We start from the raw sequence: 22,051 nt of genomic DNA on the forward strand, positions 1-22,051 counted from the left end.
CAGGTGAGTGGCTGCCCCCAAACCACCCCTACCCTGGGTCAGACACCCCTCTGGGGGCACCATGACCCCCTACTTGTGTCCTCTCCCTGGCTCTGGGGAGCCACCTTTCTGTCTTGGGCATTTCTGAAACAGAGACTCAAGATATGCTCTGGCTGGGCTGGATCGAGGTCCTCCTATCTATGACAGGTATGCTTCACCAGACCTGGTCCTCTGGAGTTGGGATGGTAGACATATAACAATATGCGCAGTCATCGATTTAGATGCATTTTCGCAAACTTTTAGACCACAGCAGCTGATTCTTTTTTTCTTCATATTTTTTATAGTGAAAATACTGTACAGAGGGGTTAAAATTACATGGGCAAGATAATGAGTACATATCAAGCATTGTAGCCACCTCTTTTGATTCCCCTTCCCATCCCATCCTCTCCCCATCCCTCTACCCGACCCTCCATCTCCCCCTAACAAAGTTGTAAAGTTCATTTTCGACATAGGACTTGTATGTCTCATTGTTGCAATGGGTCAAACTGTAATCCCTATTTAAATGATTTTCTTTCCCTTCCCCTCCATAAATTATAACAACATAAAATACAGTGAAAGCAGGGATTATACCGTGGGGGAGGGACATAAAAAGCAACAAAGAAATAAACTTATAAGTGTACTAGAAAAAATGGAATGAAAGTAAAAATTTTTGAATACATATCTTAGGGTTCATTTCCCTAACACCAACTTAACTGACCTTTTCTGTTTGAGTCAGACATATACTAGTGATTGCAAATAAGGTAAACCATGAGACCTATGTTTCTTTGGGCCTGGTTTACTTCACTTAATATAATTTTTTCCAAGTCTTTCCATTTCCTAAGAAATGGAGCAATGTCATTCTTTCTGATAGAGGAATAGAATTCCATTGTGTATATATACCACATTTTCTTGATCCATTCATCTACTGAGGGGCATCTGGGTTGGTTCCATATCTTAGCTATGGTAAATAAGGCTACAATAAACATAGTCGTGCTGGTAGCTTTAGTGTGCTCTTGTTTGTGAACATTTGGGTAAATGTCCAAGAGTGGGATTGCTAGGTCATAGGGGAGTTCTATGTGGAGTCTTATGAGAAACCTCCATACTACTTTCCAAAGTGTTTGAACAAGTTTACACTCCCACCAACAATGAAGTAAGGTTCCCTCCTGTCCACATCCCCTCCTGAAAATGCTGTTATTAGAGTTCTTGATTATAGCCATTCTAACTGGGGTGAGGTGGTATCTCAATGTTGTTTTGATTTGCATTTCTTTTACGGCTAGAGAGGTTGAGCATTTCTTCATGTGTCTATTGGCCATCCTTCTTTCCTCTTTGGAGAGTTTCTCATTAAGCTTTTATCCCACTTATTTATTGGGCATTTGTTTCTTTGAGGATTTGTTGTTGGGGATTTAATTTTTTTGAATTCCAGGTATATTGTAGATATGAGACGCTTGTCTGTTGTATGGCTAATGAAGTTTTTCTCCTAGTCCGTGGGCTTTCTCTTGATCTGGCTAGCTATGTCCTTTGCCATACAGAAGCTCTGCAATTTCATGCAATGACATTTGTCCAAACTTTCTTTGATTTATGTGTTTCTGGGTATCTATTAAGAAAATTTCAGCCTGTGACAAAGAGACTTAGGATTTCTACTATTCCATCTTGTAAAGTTTTCAGAGTGTCTGCTTTGTCATCGAGGTCTTTGATCCATTTGGAGTTGATTCAAGTTCAGTGTGATATATAAGGATCTAGCTTTAGTTTTCTACAAGTAGTTTACCAATTTTGCCAGCACCATTTACTGAAGAAACTGTCTTTCTTCAATTGTATTTTGTTAGCTCCCTTATGGAATATTAGAAGTCTATAGGTCTGTAGGTCCATTTCTGGGTTTTCAAGTCTGTTCCATTGGTCCTGAGGTCTGTTCTTGTGCCAGTACCAAGCCAGTTTGATTACTATTGCTTTGTAGTTCAGATTGAAATTGGGTATTGATATTCCTCCAGCATTGTTCCTTCTGTTGAGGATTGTTTTTGCTATTTGGGGTATTTTATTATTCCCTATGAATTATTTGATTGCTTCTTCTATTTCCTTGAAGAATGAGGTTGGAATATTGATAGGTATCGCATTGAATTTGTAGATAGCCTTGGGAAATATTCCCATTTTCACGATGCTGATTTTTCCATTCCAGGAACATGGCAGTTTTTGCCATTTTCTAAGATCTGTTTCGATTTCGTTTTTCAAGTTTTTAAAGTTTCATCATAGAGGTCCTTCAGTTCTTTGGTTAAGTTAATTCCGAGGTATTTTATTTTTTTGTAGGGCTATTATGAATGGAGTGGCTTTCCTAATTTCAGCCATACATTTCTCATTGTTATACAGAAAAGCCATTGATTTTGGGAGGGTTAATTTTATACCCTGCTACTTTGCCAAAGTTTTGAATCAGCTTGAGTAATTTGGGAGTGGAGTCTATAAGATTCACTAACTACAAGATCATGACATCTGCAAAGAGGGAGAGTTTTAATTCTTCTTTCCCTATTTGGATCCCCTTTAGGTTTCCATCTTGTCTTATTCCTGTAGCTAGACATTCTAATGCTAGATTGAAGAGAAGTAAAGAGCTTGGACATTCATGTCTCGATCCTGAGTTAAGAGGAAATGGCTTTAGTTTTTCACCATTAAGTATAGCATGGCTGTAGGTTTATCATATACAGCCTTTATTGTATTGAAGAAAGTTCCATGGATTCCTAATTTTTCCAGAACCTTCATCATAAAGAGGCATTAGATCTTGTCACATGCCTTTTCGGCATCTATTGAGATAACCATGTGGTTCGTATCCTTGCTCCTGTTGATGTGATGAATTATATTAATTGATTTGCGTATATTGAACCAGCTTTGCATCCCTGAAATGAATCCTGTTAGGTGATGAATTGTTTGAATGAATTGTTGAAGTCGATTGGCCAAAATTTTGTTGAGAAGTTTTGCATCAATGTTCATCAAAGAAATGGGTCTATAGTTCTCTTTCTGTGTTGATTCCCTGTCTGGTTTGGGGATGAAGGTTATTATGGCTTCATAGAATGAATTCAGTAGTGAACTTTCTCTTTTAATTTCATTGAAGAGTTGAAGTAGTATTGGTGTGAGGTTTGTTTTGAAGGCCTTATAGAATTATGCTGTAAAGCCATCTGGTCCTGGGCTTTTCTTAGATGGGAGGTGTGTTATTGCTGTTTCTATTTCAATGCTTGATATGGGCCTGTTAAAATGTTTTAACTCATCCTGGTTTAGTTTCGGAATGTCAATATTTGCTAGGAAAAGGTCCATTTCTGCTAAGTTCTCAAACTTATTAGCATAAAGTTTTGAGAAGTATTCCTTTATAATGTTCTGAATCTTGATTGTTTCTGTGGTGATGTTTCCATTCTCATCAATGAGTTAATTTATTTGGGTGTGTTCTCATCTTTTTCTGATAAGATTTGCTAAGGGTCTGCCAATTTTGTTAATCTTTTCGAAGTAACAACTCTTTGTTTTCTTGATTCTTTCTATTTTTTTGGATACTAATTCGTTTAATTCTGATTTTATTTTAATTATTTCTTACAGTCTACTGGATTGGGGATTATCTTGCTGCTCTGTTTCAAGGAGGCTCAAATGTCTTATCATAATGGTTGGTTTCAGGTCTCTCCAATTTGTTGATGTAGGAACTCAGAGCTATAAACTTGGCCCTGAGTACTTGCTTTGCTGTGTCCCAGAGGAACAGGTAATTTCTGTGTTCATTTTTGTTGAATATCATGAACATTTGAATTTCCTCCATGAGTTACAGGACTTTCTTTGGTGGCTTTTGGTGTTGAGATCTAATTTTATTCCCTTGTGGTCAGAGAGAATGCAAGGTATAACTTCAATGTTTCTGAATTTGGACAACTTTGCTATGTGGCCTATAATGTGGTGTATTTCAGAAAACATTCTATGTGCTGCTGATAAGAACATGTATTCTGATGTTAATGGCTGAAATATTCGGTAGATGTCTGTGAAATCTAGTTGATCTATGCAATTGTTTATAGCTCCGCTTTCTCTGTTGAGTTTTTGTCTAGTTGATCTATCTAGTGGGGAAAATGGTGCGTTAAATGCCCCAACAATTAATGTCTTTGAATCTCTGTGGGATTTGAGGGAAAGTAGTGTTTCTTGAATAAATTTGGGTGCTCCGTTATTTGACGAATAGATATTTGGAATTGTAATATCCTCCTGAAGGAGAGATCACTTAATTAGCATGGAGTGACCTTCTTTACCTCTTCTCGCGAATTTTAATTTGAAGTCTATTTTATTTGATATTAGGATTGCAATTCCCGCCTGTTTACCGGGGCAGTTTGTTTTGTGGATTTTGTTCTAGCCTTTCACATTGAAAATGTGTTTGTTTTTATGGGCAAGATGTGACTCCTGAAGGCAACAGATAGAAGGATCTTGCTTTTTAATCCAACTAGATAGTCTATGTCGCTTAATTGGAGTCCGTTAAGGTTGAGAGATAGGACTGAGAGGTATTTGGGAATACCTGCCATTTTATCCACCTTATTGGGGGCTGAGGCAACTGGGTTCTTCCTGAGGTTATTGGATTCTCAGTTTGGATGCAATTTCTTGGCCTTTATTGTGGTCTTGTTGGTTTTCTATGTGTAAGACGTCTATAAGAATGTTTTGTAGCCCTGGTTTGGTGGAGGTATATTGTTTCAATTTTTCTTTGCTATGGAAAGTTTTTATTTGACATTCAGTTATGGAGAGTTTATCTGGGTACAGAATTCTTGGTTGATAGTTGTTTGTCTTTAGGGCATGGCATACATCATTCTGGGCTCTTTTTGCTATGACTGTCTCCGCTGAGAAATCTGAGTTGATTCTAATTGGTTTTCCTTTATAGGTGATTGATCTTTTCTCCTTGACAGCTTTAAGGATATTTCCCTTGGTCTGAGTTGATCCTGTGTGGATTATAATGTGACAGTGGGATGTCCTATTCTGGTCCGGTCTATTTGGGGTTCAAATAGCTTCTTGTATCTGAATAGGCCTATCTTTTTGCATGTTTGGGAAGTTCTCTGCTAGGATCCTGTTAAACAAATTTCATAGACTATTAACTTCTGTCTGTAGGTTCTCCTCTACAGCCATTATCCTCAGATTAGGCCCTCTGATGGTGTCTTCCAAGTGTTGAATAGATCTATCATATTACTTGGATTTGTCTTGGATGGTTGTATTTTCTTTCTTTATAATATCTAGGCTGTCTTCAATCCCGGAAATTCGATCTTCTGCATGGTGTAACCTGCTATCAAGACTTCATACTTTGTTTTTTATTTCTTTTTCTTATAGTTGGTCAGCTTTGATGGCTTCAAATTCTTTGTTGGAGCATTGTTTTATATCTTGTATGAACTTCTTTAATTCCTTAATTTGGTTTTCAGTTTTTATTCTCAAATCACTTAGTTGATTGGTTAGTCCCATTCCTTCTGTTGAGTTCCATTCAGCATTCCCTTTGTGGTCTCCATGACTTCTTTCAGTTCTCTGTTTATGGATTCCATGAATGCCTTTAGTGATCTTTCTGCATTCTAATCCAGCTCTCTCAAATCCTGTATTACTCTTTGCTTAGCTTCTTCACGTTCATGCAGTTCCTGTAGTTCTCATTGATTTATCTCAGCCTTCTCATGACATTCCTTTATTTCTCTTTGAGTGTTCTCAAGCTGCTCATGCAATTCCTGTATCTATCGTTGAGTAGCATCCTCACACTCATGATATTCTTGTATTAACTTTTGTTTTGCCTCCTCTCTCTCCCTATCACGCTCATTCAGAGTCCTTTGCAGGTTTTCAATATTTTCATTTACCATGTTTACCAGTACTGTTTGTAGAGCTTTTTGGGAATTCTCCTCTGGATTATTCATTATCTTTTCTGTCACCTGATTATCATGAGTGGGAGTTGAGATACCCGGACATGCCATTTTTGTTGTGTTTTTCCTGGTTGCTCTGCCCATTTGAGATGAAAGTAATGCGAGTTTTGTGCTAGCAAACTATTTTAAGGCAAGCATCAACCAAAGTCTATAGTTGCAAAGTCAAAAATCTGCAAAAATCTAGTTCAGCAGATATACCTATTCAACATCAAACAACTATGTACTAATGGGCTATGAACCGTAAAGAAGAATTTGGCAAACAGAAATTATTAAATTTAGGGAGAGATATGGGTAAAAATAGGCATATAGGGATATGTAAAAGCCGTGGGAGAGTTAACTCAATCCTAATCTCAAAGCGGGAAATAGGTTGGATAGAATGATAGTAGAGAGACAGAAAATAAGAAGAAAGAGAAAGAAAAAAGACAAAAAAAATGGAAAAACAAAAATTAAAAATTAAGAAGTGCAACACTTATGCAAAATTGGAAATGTAATAGTCAGAGAAGAACGTGGATAGAATAAGATAAGGAGGGATAAAAAGGAGATGTGAAAAACTTAAAAATAAAAATGCTTAAAATATTATATAGGTATAAAGAGATAGTACTGCTATTAAGGAATTTATGTCTAATAGGTTTTAAATTGAGTAATAAATTTCTGGATTAAGCGTGTACACAATGGGACTGAGGTCTAATAATCAACTATTGGCATATCTGAGGATGAGCAGAACATCAATTATGTCAGGCAAAGAAGAATGAAAAAGAAGAAAAACTGAAAAGAATGAGAAGGAAAGAAAAAAGGACCAACTGGTCAGTAGAGCTAAACAAAAAAATTTTTAAAAGAAAAAAAATACACACACATATACACCTAAAATAAAAATTATAATAAGAACAAAAAAAGTTAATAGAAAACAAAAAAATTAAAAGTTAAAAATTAAAAAAAATACTTTTAGAAAAATTTTTTATAACAGGTACAAAAAAAGAGTTCTTACATTTTTTTTTTTGAGGGGGATGGGAAGATCCTGTATCTCCCTGTGTCCTTAACCTGTCTCTTGTTGGAGTCTCTGGTCTGCTTGTGGTTTTTCATTTTCCTGTGGCTTGAATGGTTTCTTAAGTCAGTTTGAGAAGGCAGAAAAATCACAGCAGACGATTCTTGACCACAGGTGAAGCTCTGGGTAGGGTCGCAACCATCGAACCTCATTCTCCTCACAGGACAGTTGTGAGGAAAAAAGGGATTATACAGAGGGGTCTCTGGAGCTTGGCTAAGCACAGAGGGAGTGGCCATCAGAGAAGGTTCTCGGCAATTCTGTGAGCAAATGACGGGAAGATACCCGGAAAGGGCTCAAGTGGGCCCTGTTATTAATCATGCAACAGATGTGGGATCATCAAACAAAACATGGCTCTCTTTCATCATTACCCTATCCCCATGAGGAAGAGGATCCTTCACTGTGTTGAGTTTTGCAGCTGGCGAAACCAAGGCACAGAGAAGCCAGGTGACCTACTTATGACTTCAACTTCACAGGAAGCTCTGCCTGACTTCGCTACCATGCTCCCTAGGACAATGGGTGCTATTCAGTCCACTTCTTGTGTTAGGAAGTTCACTTCTTGTCAGTCGTGGGGCTGGAACTCTAGGCCTGGGAGCTGTTCCCGAGAGCCTCAGCAAAAGGCTAGTGCTCTACCACTTGAGCCTACAGCACTACTTCTGATTTTCTGGTGGTTCTTTGGAGATAAGAGTCTCACATACGTTCCTGCCTGGGCTGGTTATGAAGCATGATCCTCATATCTCAGCCTCCTGTGTAGTTAGGATTAGAATTCTGAGTTACTGGCACCAGACTTAATTGTAATTCTGACTTTTTTCTCTCTCTTTCCCAAGACCTGGTTGAATGGGTGCTGGAAGAGGGGGCCCAGCATCCCCATGTGGATGGAACCCAAGGTGGCCCTCTCATTCTGGAGGTGGGCTGTGGGTCAGTAGCTGTCTCGCTAGCTTGTTGAAACAGATTCCTGAGATAAGCCCTTCTGTTCCCTGGCTAGACCGTGACAGTGCTTCATTGTGCATCCAGCCTTACTAGACTTATTGTATTGTATTTCTTTCTACATCATTTTCTAGCACCTGGCCAAAAGTATGATATATAGTTACAGAATGAAAATGTAATGCTATCTTAGGAAAGTTATTTAGGGCTCTGGGAATTTGGCTTCATGGTACGGTGATTGCCTAGCAGCCATGAAACCCTGGGTTCATTCCTTAGTAACACACTGGAAGTGGTGCTGTGCCTCAAGTGGTAGAGTGCTAGCCTTGAGCTAGAAAAAAAAGACCTCAGGAAAATTCCCTACGCCTGAGTTTAAGCCATTCGACTGGCAAAAAGTACAAAAACAAAACAACAAGAAAAACATTTAGTTAGTAAATGCAAAATGAAGAAACCATACTTGGAATATATAATTGCTTCTTCCATACTGACACCTGACAACAGTCCCTTATTTATGTACTTTACTTATGTTAAGATACTGTGTTGAAAAACGTTTTGTTCATTAAGTCACAGCAATTAATGCCAGGAATGTGCTTAGATGTCAGTTAAAGTTTAATTTGGAAATTCAATGATTCCAGGATTTGTGTCTTCACTGCTAATCACAAAGAGAAGGGTAGGCTAAGTGTGATTTTGAAATCTTTTTGGTGAGTTATGTCACCAAAAAGGCAGTGGAAAATTAATAGTTGTGAAAGAAAATTGGGAATAACTCCAGATAGAAGGAATAAATGATAGTAATTAAGGTATACCAGAAACTGTTATAGAGAACCACTTTTGACTATTGTAGAACTTGTTGTCAACTAGGCTTTTCCTCATTGCTTTTAGCATTCTAAATCTCTTAAACTGGCTCTTAGTCTCTGTGTGATAAATGTATATGCTTCTATGCTATTCTTTCATACCTTATCTCCTTTGTTTTCTAAAAATCTCATTCTTTCTATATTTCTCTGTGAATATTTCCTGATACTAAATACACCTATACAGATGGCAGAGGATGCTAATGTACGGGTCCCAAAGCTTGCCAGTCATTAATGTAACAAAATGGAAAAGGAGGACATATTTATTGCTACTTCAATTTTTCTGAAATGCCGCAATGTCATTATTTGGTTAAAATTTCCATTCTTTGTCTACACAGTGTCATTCAGTGCACATAAATGCAAATATGAGCCAGGTGCTGGTGGTCTACACCTGTAATCCTAGCTACTAAGGAGGTTGTGATGAGAGGATTGTGGTTCAAACCCAGCCTTGTCAGGACAGTCCATGAGACCCTAACCTTCAATTAACCACCAGAAACCAGGAGGTGGTGCTGTAGCTAATCACCCAGGATCAGAGTTCAAGCCCCACAAGAACAAAAGAGGTGAAATATGACTTTAAGTTTCCCCAAAAGGACCAATAAAATCAATAATCTTCCCAATCAAAAAAAATCCAAAATGATTCAGTGCACCTACTTTTGATGAGTTATGTTATGGATTCTTTGCTGGATATATTTTCTAAAAACAAATTTTTTAACTAGGGATACAGGTGGATCCATTGTAACAATGAGATGTATAAGTTGTTATGTCGAAAAACGAACTTTACAACTTTGGTGGGGGGAGGATCAGATGGGGGAGAGGGGTATATGGGAAGGGATGGGAAGGGGAAACAAAGAGGAGGCAACAATGATTGATAAGAAATGTACTCGTTATCTTGCCCATGTAATTGTAAATCCTCTGTACAGTATGCTCACAAAAAAGAAAGAAAAAATGGTCAAATATTAGCTTTACAATAAACTTCATCTAATATTTCTCCTTTGAAAAGAGAAGACTGTATATTTGATGTCACTTGGCTTTCTTACTATCTTAGTTCAAAGCCAACCCAGGCAGGAGAGTCTGTCTAACTCCTATATGTAATTACACAGCAAAAAATCGAGAAGTGGAGTTTTGGTTCAAGCAGTAGAATACTAGCTTTGGGGGCTGGTGAGCAGGAACAAAAACTGTTCAGGGACAGGGTCCAGCCTCTGGGTTCAAACCCCAGAACCAACATAAACTAAACAAAAAAAGCAAACAAAAAAAAACATATTTCATTGGGACCCTCCTTAAAGGAGTACTGGTCTGAGAAGTGGCTCCTTTTGCTGATCATACGCACTGGATGCTCTTTTGGAATCCTTATTGCTCTGGAGAACTCAGGACCAAACTAAAGGAATTGATAACTGACTCCTGCAATAAGAGAATCATGTCTGGAGTGAAATATCCATCCATAAAACATTTTAAAACCTCCATGTCTTTGTTTCTTTGCGGTAGAATTTTTTGGGGGGTCCAGTCTTGGGCCTGAACTCTGTGCCTCAGCGCTTTACCTCAGGTCTTCAACTCAAGGCTAGTGCTCTACCACTTGAGCCACAGCACCACTTCTGGCTTATTTTTGTTTATGTGGTGCTGAGGAATCGAACCTAGGGCCTCAGGAATGCAAGGTAAGTTCTCTACCAATGAGCCACCTTCCCAGCCCCTGCAGTAGAACATATTTAAAACAAAGTTATTTCCTTTTGTTCTATGCTGGCCATCAAATGGCACATTATTTCTTTTTGTAATTCTCTCAACTAAAAGTTTACAGAAAAATTATATATGAGTAAAAACACACTAGAAATAGCCAAAGACAGAGTTTTTTTTCAAGCCTTCGGATTCTCTTCTTTTACAGTAAACAGGAAAGCACAAGTTAACTTGTACTTTGTCAGTCCTCTATGTTCCATTCTTCTCCTGGGATCAGTTTCTACATCCAGTAACAGTTACTTCCAGGAACAATTTATGGTGCTGCTTGAGGTATAGTGAATGATTTCTGGCTTCACCAAAATAATACAAGGACACCTTTGGACCTGAAGTAAAACGAGTTTCAGAGACAACTTAATAAAGAGAAAATATGAAATTTATATTGCTTATAAATACATTATCAATGTGTATATTGAGTTCAAACTTTGTAAATTCTCTGTAAATTAAGGCGAATTTTAAAGGGGAAGAAGTTTCTCAGATAATTTTTTGGGGGGGGTATGTGCTGCACATTATTTCCCAAGTGTACATGAATTCGTTAACTCATGTTAACTATAGCAATAATAAGAGAAAGAGAAATTCTGTGTTTAATATAAGGGTTCAATACACTGTAGAAGATTCTACGAATAAGACCACATTGAAACAATAAAGCCAAGTCCAGTATGTAGATTTATGAGAGTGATATAGAGAAAGCATTACTCCTACGTGGAACAGGAAGTATTAGGCCACTCCCTTTCTAAATCACGCTTGCTAATGACACAACTTTGTAGAAAGTAGAATGGAAGAATAATTCTGTTTTGAATGCAAGTCAGATATAAGAGCATGGACTTAATTGGAAAAAAAAGTCCATCTTGAGAGAGCAGGGATTATACTAGCTAAGAACTCGTGAATAAGATCACATTTTTTCTTTCCTTTACTTACATAGTGTTTGTTGGTGGTGGTCTTGGAAATTGAACTTGGGGCCTGGGCACTGTCCCTCTGCTATTCAGCTCAAGGCTAGTGCTCTACCACTTGAGCCACAGTGCCCCTTGCCTCCTCCTTTGTTTCACCTTCCCATCCCTTCCCATCTCCACCCCTCCAGCTAAAGTTGTAAAGTTCACTTTTCGACATAATGTCTTGTACATCTCATTGTATCCCTAAAATTATGCAGCAAAATATGTCTAAGAAATATATTTTTCACTAAGATGTTTCAATCCTTAGATAACGTTCATTTTACTTCAATATAAGGTTATCTCCAAAAGTAAATTCTGCAACTAACCTAATGTATGTTTTCTTGCACAAAATGCTGTGACTTCTAGTCTTGTTATGAGATTTTAATTATATTTTTATTTGTGACATAATCCCTACTTACATTTATTACAAATTTCTGTAATTATACAAATCATGCCTGGACACACTCATTTGCGTAATTTATATTCAAACAAAATTATCTTTTTTCCTGTCTCCCACAGGGAAGGATGAGGTGCTGAAGTACATGGAATGGAAATTTGCAACGTGAGAATGGGATCATGAGCAATTTCTACTTGGCTGAACAGGAATTCTTGTTTCTACAATACATTCTTACCATTTAATCACACAGGGAAAGCCACAAAATTTGAAGTTCATATGAAGGAATTACATTCTTAAAAGATGTGGCAACCCGGCTCAAAAGTTCAATCTTATCACTAGTTCTTTGTGCTTGCTGGCTGATCTACTTCTCTATCATATGTTTCATGTTGTTAAGTATATTAGTAATTCAGCTGTCAGTACATGGCAGGAGACTACTAAAATCACAGCTGTTGCTGTGTAATATTCCAAAGATAGGAAAAAGATTATATTGATCTCCAATTCCTCCCTTTGGCCTATAATATACTAAGTAATTGTCAAAACAATCGCGTAAGATGTTAGTTTATTTTCCCTTTTTAATTAGAGATTAAACAAGTGTTTATCACAGTAAAAAGTGTTAGTGCTATCAGAGATCTGATATGAACACCTTTTCCCTAACAAGTAATGCTCTATGGATTGTAAATATGGAAGCCACAATAAAATTCTCTCTCTCTCTCTCTCTCTCTCTCTCTCTCTCTCTCTCTCTCTCTCTCTCTCCCTCTCTCTCTCTCTTCCTCTCCCGCTCTCTTTCACTCTCTCTCTCTCCACACACACACACACACACACACACACACACACAAAGCTGCCACCCAGACAAATGAGACATCAGTTCCATTCTTTTGTAATTATAGTTGATTGGTGTTTCCTTCATAGGTTTTTCTTTACTTAAAGATCTTGCCTGGACCTGTATCTTTCCCTGAAATCAAGTATATTCAAGTCAAACTCCATGAATTCATACTCCTACTCCAAAATACTAAAGTGTATTGGATCTAGAGACCAATAAAACACCCACCTTGTTATTTTAGTAGAAATTGACATCATGAAACTAGAGGAATATTGATCAGGAACTGAGGTAAGAAAACAGGAGTATGTGGGAAAATGTAGAATACTGTATGTGTGTTAGAGATACAGAATCAACTTCTGTAGACTCATGTATGGAAAACATGCCATCCTTTATTGGAAGCTCAATTTACATATACAGTTTTCCAGTTACTTTGCTTACCTATCACTTCTGATCACAAATACTCTTATAAATGTTCATAGTATCTTTGAATATATCACAAGATTTGCATGAACTTATAATCTTAAGCAGACAGTCTACTACTACATCTTTCATTCTATGTGACGAACCCTTATTTTTTGTTTCTCTATTTGCTGAATAAATGTATTTCTGGAAACAGGATATTGGCAGCAAACCTGGGTGTAATTTACATTTTGTAAATTTCAAAAATAATATAATCTTTGTATTGACTAATCATTTTCTAAAAATGAATGATATTCATGAACACAATATTTTGGTGCCTTTAAGTAAATTGAGAATTGATGTGGTAGTTCTTGTGTCTAATTTACTTAACCACTAGATTGTACATGTATGAACATGTACATTGGAACTTTTTATTTTTACATATAAAGTAGTCCTCAAGGGTTTGCTTTAAACTGATAATGGGGTGGTGTCTTCCTATTCCAAACTTTATATATATTTCAGTAAAAGTACTAGAAACACATGATGTTTACCGGAGCAATATAAAAGATGAGAACATATTTCTAAAGAGATTTGATTTATTGATTAAAACAGAGAAAAGAGTAAAATAGGTTCCTCACTTGAGACTGAATAAATTTCATATGAATGTAGCTCAAGATGAGACTTAGATAAATTCACATTAATATTACTGAGATTTACATCACAATATAAGGAATATAGTTACTTTTAAAGAATTGGTCATTCAAAGCCCTAGATACCTCATGGATGAAGAATGGAATTGAAAATAGCAGAGGAAAACAATTCAACATGCAGCTAGTATGATTTTATAATGCTAATAGGAAAGAAATGGAGCTTCTGTTTTTCTGAAGAAGAAAGTTTAGACAGCAATTTCAATGTAAAGCATCAGTTATAATGAGTCTAAGTTCTTTTCCTCCAAGATATCCGAGTACTATTCTCATACTCTGAAATGTAAATAAGTAATAATTTTAATTAGCCTTTGTTAATATTAATTTAATTGTGTAGCAAAAAGTTAAAATGTTTGCTCTCATTCCTTCAATATAGTAGGATACCTTTATACTTTACTGTCTCTTCATCCAAGCCTGAAATCACTACTTCAAAGTAACACAAACAGAAAAACAAAAATAACCTGATACAACAATCACAAATCCTAAATTATGTGAAAAAGACCACAATAAAAATAAATAAATCTGGGCTGTGAAGGTGGCTCAGTGGTAGAGTGCTTGCCTTGCATGCCTGAGGCCCTCGGTTCAATTCCTCACACCACATAAGCAAAATGAAAAAAAAGGAAGTGGCACTGTGGCTCAAGTGGTAGAGTGCTAGCCTTGAGCTGAATAGCTGAGGGCAGCACCCTGGCCCAGAGTTCAGGCCCTACGTCTGAACCCCCCCCAAAAAATAAGATAAATAAGTAAATAAATCTGAGGAAGCAGAAAAACAATGACAGAAGAACAACAGAAGATTACCCTAGCTCTCTCTAATGAAACAGATTTAGAGTCCTAGTAGGTACTCTAGGTCTAGAGGGTCATACCAAGTCTGCTATAATTATATATAGATACAATTTGAAAGAAGAGTTTATACTGTCCAGAAGAAAACAGAAATCTATGAAAAGTTACCCATACAGATAAGTGACTGCCGTGACTGTGTTGGCCAACATAATCAAAAGCACATCTGCAGTGTGGAAATAGGGCAACATAGAAAAAAGCAGGAAAAGAAATGTACATCAGAGAAAGCCACATCCATGTACAGAGACAATTCACCATACCACTGGACAGTGTGAATTGTGGCTGGAACCACAAGTATTAACATCACAACATCTCACCTCAACTAGTTTCTACTCCTAAACTTAATGGTCTACACAAAAACCTAATTCCAGAAAGGCAAATCACAACAGAAAACCAACACCTGGCAAATCAACCAAAAACACAGAGAGTCATGTATGAAGATCATAGATTCCCCCAAAATAAAACCTCCAAATGGAAAGAACAAATCAGAGAAATAAAATAAAAATGATGTCAAGGTAGTATAATTCACATAGTAAATAACCAGGCATTGGAACAGACAAGGACCTTGAAGATAGTTATCAAAATACTACTGAAAAATGTGATTAATGGAAAGATAGAAAACCTCTACAAGGAAATTTGTGAACAAGATGACACCAACCAAACATTAGTAAAATAATTCATGGAGACTACAAACAGAAAGATAAAAAAATTCTGAGAAGGCAAGGGAGTCCAAGAAAAAATAGATGCCTAGTTAAATGTATGAGAGAAGACACAGAAAACGACCCTTGATACTCCCCCACCCAAAGAAAATACCTACAGAAAGTCCATACCGGACCTAAAACAAAGCTTTAGTAAAGGGATAGACCCCCTAAAAATGACCAATTAGAAGATGGGGAAATCAAAAACAAAGTAGAAAGTCTCCATAGCAAATAGATGACATAGAAGGTAATCTCAGGGTCAAAGACAGAATAGGTCTAATAGGAAGGAGGAGATAATCATTTAGAACAAATCCAAGAAATAAGAAATGATCTTGCAGAACTTCAAGACTCAGAAGATCAAATTTCGGGGAGATAGGCATCAAGAAAGAGAAGAGCAGGAAGCTAAATTGATAGGAAACAAATTACAGAATTCTAGCAGAGAACATGCCAAACATCCAAAGAGATAGGCTCATTCAGAGAAGAGAAGCCTTTAGAACACCAAACGGAATTCTAGAACTGAAAAATCCACCACCACATCATAATCCATCAGAGGATCATTAAAGATCAAGGAAAGGATTCTTACAGCTGCCAGAGTGAAAAGACTGATTATTTATAAAGAATATACAGTCAGAATAAATACAGATTTCTTAGTTGATATGATAAAAAGGAGAGCCTGACATGATATATGACAAACATTAAGGGTAAACATACCAAGCCAAACACTCCTTTACATTTAAAGATATATAAACATATTTCATGACAAAGAAAACGTGAAACAACTTATATCCAGCAAATCAGCTGGATAGAAGTTAATCAAATATATCCTACATAGAGAAGATCAAGAAGACCAGGAACTGGTTATATAAAATGCTCCCTACCAGAAAACAAGGTAAATATATTAACAGTAGATGAGGAACAACTCCTAACAGCAGGGGTATGACATAGCAGAGATTATCAGATATTTCTCAGTCTTAACTCTCAATATGAATGAATTTCAATTCCCAAATAGAAACATAGATTAGATAGTAGTATCAAAAAAACAAGAGACACATTTTATTGACAAAAACAAACATGTACTCAAACTAAAAGTCTGGAAGGAAAATTTTCAAGCAAATGGACACCATAAACAGGCCACAGTAGCATTATTAACATAAGATGAAATAGAATTCAAATTAAAATTAGTAGGAAGAAACATTACATATTGATAAAGGCAACTCTCAATTAGGAGATATAGCCAGTCTAAATATCAATGACCTGAATCATGGAGCATAACACTTCATCAACCAACTTCTACTTAACCCAAAAAGACATCTCAACACATCATTCCTATCTATGGGTTTGTTATCCAGGAAAAACTCAACCAAGAGACTGCAGACCTAAATAACTTCATTGACCACCTAGCCCTAACAGACATCTACTGAATATACATTCAGCGTCAGAATACACATTCTTCACATCAGCTCATGGAAGATTCTCCAAAACAGAACATATCCTATGTCACACAGAAATTCTGTCCAAATTGAAAGAAAAATTAATTGAATTCCCATATCTTGTCAGACCATAACAAAATAAACTTAGAATTAAACAGCTAAAGCAAAAAAAAAAAATTGTCAATCCCATGAAGAGTGAACAAAAAATTGCTGAATGACCAGTGTGACACTGAAGGGATTAGAATGGAAATCTGAACTTTTCTAGAATTTAACAAAAATGAACACACAAATTACTAGCTTCTCGGGTATTTGTAGTAATTACAGGAGGAGTTATAGCTCAGAGTGCCTACATCAATAATTGAGGAAATCTCAAATTAATATTTTAATTATGTATCTCAAGCTCCTTGAAAACAGGGAGAAGCCCAAAACACAAAGCAGTAGACAGAAACAAAAAAATTAAATCAGAAATAGCTAAATATAGTCAAAATAAAACTTAGAAAGAATCAACAAATCAGAATTAGTTTTTTAAATAAATGAACTGACTTGACAGATCCATAACAAATCTGACTAAGAAGAGAATTTATATAGATAGATAGATAAAAAGCACGAAGATTGGGAGAAGAACTTTAGTTGCTCTGCAACGCACCATTGCCTCATATCTCAAATATATTTAAAGCCCCAAAAGTTAACCCACCAAAAAAAAATTATCAAAGAAACAACAACCCTCTTAATAAGTGGGCTAAAGAGAGACCTCTCTGAAGAAGAAATATGCATGGCTAAGAGACACATGATGCAATATGCAAAATTTCTGATCATAAAAAAATGAAAATCAAAGCAACATTGACATTCCACCTCACCCCAGTTAGAATAACCATTATGAAGAAAATTAATAATGACAGATGCTGGGCTGGTGGAGATGTGGCCAAAAGGGAACATTACTACATTATTGGTGGAAATGTAAACTTGTTCAAATACTCTGTAATGAAGTATAGAGGTTCCTCAATAGAGCTCCCCTATCACCCAACAATGATTGATCAAGAAAATGTCATATATATTCACAACCAAACTCTATGCTTCTGTCAGAATGAATGACATTGACCCATTAGTAAGGAAATAGAATCACTTGGAATTTATAATAAGTCAAACAAGCCAGACCCAAAGAATCATAGGCTAGAGATTTGCAATCATTTGGAAAAACTAGAATATGTCTAGGATATTCACAATAGCTCAATAGCAACGTGCATATCACCATATAAAATGAAGCTTATTGAAATGAGCTCCAAGAAATGGATACAAGATGATTGAATAGTGAACTGTGTTTAGTTATTTCTATTTAGTTTTTACCCTTTGGCTTATTCCCTGTAGTTATTTGTTTTTATTTCTGTAACCTTTGTCTTATACATAAATTAATGTGATTTGGGGTAGGAAAGGGAAATCACAGAAATGGTCGGACAAAGATTAACCAAAGCAACAGTAATATACACTACACACTATGTTAGAAATGAACTTCATAACTTTTGGGTGTAGGATGTCAGGGTTGGGGGAAGGAGGAAAAAATGAGGAAGGGGTAACATTGTTAAAAAATGTACTCATTACTTATGTAACTGTAACCCACCCCTCAGTATATAACAGTCATGATATAAAATCAAAAAAAAAAATAAGGTAACTCACCCAAATAGAGAAAATTAGAGACAAAAATGAGACAACACAACAGATACAAGCAAAATTGAGAATGCCATAAGAGAGTACTTTGAAAACCTTATGACAATCACCTGGAGAATCTTGGAGAAATTGATGCTTTCCTATACTCGATCTGAACCAAGATGTAACACATAAGAAGTAATGAAAATGACATGTCAATAAACAACTTCCCATTTCAGAAAAATCTAGGACTCAATGAATTTATCATGAAATTAAGGCCTGTAAAGAACTTACAATACTCAGATCTAACACTTCAATGGAATAGAAAGGGAAATGGAATTTTCAAAACACATTCTTTGAGGCTAGAATTATACTCTTCCCCAAATCACATAGGAACTCAAAAGAAAGAGAACTATGAACCCAAATCTTTAATAAGCATTGATGCAGAACTTATTATTAAAATTCTCGCCAACCAATTTCAGGAACTAACAAAAAAAATCATATGGCATGATCAAATAGGATTCATCATTCATAAAAATGGATTCAATATTCTTGTCAATAAATATAATACAAACCATCAGCAGAAGCAGGGACAAGAAACACATAATCCTCTATATGGGTGTAGAAATAGCTTTTAACAAGCTTGAATACCACTTTATGATTAAAAGGTCTGAGAAGCTAGGAATGCATGGAACATTCCTCAATATAATACTGAGTATGTATATGACAGAGATAATTAGCCTTTACCTAACAGTGGAAGCATGAAAACATTAACATCAGGAATGAGACAAGGATTTCCACTCTCCCTACTACTCTTCAATATGGTAGTGGAATTTCTAGCACGAGCAATACAAGAGAAAAACAGAAAGCAGATACAAACAGGGAAGAAGTAAAACTATCCCTTTTTACAGATGAAATGACCTGGTATTTAAAGGACCCTATAGCTTCCTCCCTCAAGTTAGTAAAGGTGATGCTCCTCAAGTTAGTAAAGGTGATGCTACCCTTCAGCAATGTAGCAGTGTATAAAACCCACAAGAATCAGTAGTTTTTCTGACCAAGAATGGTAAAATCCAGGCTGAAATACAAAAAACAACCTCATATGTATTAGCCTCGAAATCAAATCAAATCTAAACAAAACCAAACAACAACAACTAAACTAGGAATTAATTTAACTAAAAATGTGAAGGACCTCTACTCTGAAAACTTTAAAAATCTAAAAAGGGAAAATGAAGGAGATTCAAGGAAATGGAAAGTTTTTCAATGCTCCTGGTTGGAAGAATTAACATTGTGAAAACTGCAATACTGCCCCTAAACAATTGGCAATGCAATACTCATCAAAATCCCAACAATATTCTTCAATGAATTTGAGAAAGCAATTCAAATTTAATATGGAATTACAAAATTACAGATGAAACAGAAAGCTTAGAAATGAACTCATGGGCCTATAGTCATCTTGGACACATACACACACACACACACACACACACACACACACACACACATAATGGAATTCTATTCCCCCATCAGAAAGGATGACTTTTCACCAGTCTTAAGGAAAATGAAAGGCTTGGGAAAATTATAAAAAGAGAAGAGAGAAAGGAATGCAGATGCAGAGCAATATAGGTTTCATGGATTCATTCATTTATGGTAGCTAGAAGGTGCCCACAAATCTACAAGTAAACAAGACATATTCTACCTCATCCCAGTTAGAATGGCCATTATCAAGAAAACTAACAATAGCAATTGCTGGCATGGATGTAGCTAATTGGGAACTCTATTATACAGTTGGTGGGAAATTAAACTTGTTCAACCACTGTGGAATGCAGTACAGAGTTTCCTAAAAAGCTTAAATATAGATCTCACTTAAGACCCAGTAATTCCCCTCATGGGTAGTAATCCAATAAATAACAATCTCACATGACAGCTACCAGTATAACCATGTTCAGTGCTCCGACCCAGAGTTCAAGGACTGGAAAAAAGTTACCATTGCTGGTATTTGTTCCCGCAAATATGAACTGTTTGACATAAGATACCAAATCATTCTATTTGCAGTAGCTAGGATAGGACTTAAAGGTAGTGGGTGATAAAATGGCTTCTTTGTTGAATATTAAGAAAAGATGTAGGCAGTCCAAGAAAAGAGAGATTTTTTGTTGTTGTTGTTGGTCGAGGGGCTTGAAGTCCTGGCTTGAGCACTGGCACTGAGCTCTTCAACTCAAGGTGAGTGCTCTATCTCTTGAGCCACAGTTCCTCTTCTGATTTTCTGGTGGTTAAATGGAGATAAGAGTCTCAGGGACTTTCCTGCCCAGGCTGTTTTGAACCACAGTCTTCAGGTCTCAGATTCCTGAGTAGCTAGGATTATAGCTGTGAGCCACTGGCACTAGTCTAATAATGGGGAATTTTAGAAAAGAAAATGCACCTCTTCACTTGAGTCTAGACCTCAGATATCACTATTAGAACACTTCACCTTCAACTCATTTCATCAGACATTTGTAAATTTTCTCTTTTTGTTCATGTAGGAATACTGCAGTCAATATCTACTCAGCTGTGGGATTGGATCAATTGTAGGGCAATTGCTAGCACCTAAATCAAGGACTGTTACATCAAAACAAATGAGACCCTCTTTTGGAATAATTGTTTTCTCTTTTTATTACAAATCTTTGTTTGATTACTTCCTAATGTGATATTGGACCACCTAACAGAGTGATGACATTTTCGTTCTCTTCAGCTTTCTCCCACATGTGGTCAAATACTTAAGAATTCAAAGATGCCCATTGATAATTTATTAAGCTGACCTCTAAGGAAATGTGCATTTCTAGAATTTGGTCACCTGTCTTGTTCTTACATGCACAGGCTTTCTTTGATATATTTGTTCTACAAGGAATTATACTTTCTAATCTTTGTGTGATCAACTTTAGTCTCTCTGATCAGTCTTTTTGACCCTCTCTCTGGATTCTCATTACAGTCTGCCTCATAAAAAATATATTATTTATCAACAAAATGACTCTCAGCTTCTGTTTTTTGCCTGACCTCGTGTAGGCTGTGATAGCAGCCAGTGCTTACTGGAGTTTTTGTTTGTTTGTTTGTTGTGTTTGGGTTTTTTTGTATTAGAGGTCTAGGAATACTATTCAAGGTAGTAGCTTCTCTGGGTCCCAGTGATTCCCTGACCTAGATTGAATGGGTTTTTCTCCTAAAGATACAAAGAACAGCTGACTAAATTCCTGTTTTAATTTTCTCAAAATGAGGCAATCTGGCATCCTTGCAAAGCCATCAATAATCTTCTGTAACCACTTACAGAAATATTCTATCAAGATGGCTTTTCAAGTTTGACTGTGAAAAATTTTCATTTCCAAGTCACCACCATAAAGCAGATCACATTCCTCAGAGCAGACTTTTGGAAGGAAGGTTCCCCTTCCTTCCTTCTCTTATGATACATCAAACCATAATATTCTGCAGTTGTGGCCAGCCTGGAGCACATTCCCAAGAATATTTTGTAGTGTAAAAGAGGACCAACTATCAAAATAAAGGTGAAAATACTTGTCTACTACAGACTGATTTATCTTGCTTATATCTGTTGTTATTTTCATTACTTCAAATACAGGGATAAATTATATTGGGATTAGACAAGTGGCAAAGGATTAATGGAATAAACATTCAGTTTACTTTCATATAACCAATATAATACACGTAACCCCTGAAGGAAAATTAAATCAAATTGTAGAAACAATGTCAGAAATATAAAATAAGCCTCAATATGAATAATCTGGCACACATATACACC

The sequence above is a fragment of the Dipodomys spectabilis genome, unplaced genomic scaffold (genome assembly GCF_019054845.1).
Source record: "Dipodomys spectabilis isolate Male_0828 unplaced genomic scaffold, ASM1905484v1 ptg000498l, whole genome shotgun sequence".
NCBI classification, from domain to species: domain Eukaryota; kingdom Metazoa; phylum Chordata; class Mammalia; order Rodentia; family Heteromyidae; genus Dipodomys; species Dipodomys spectabilis.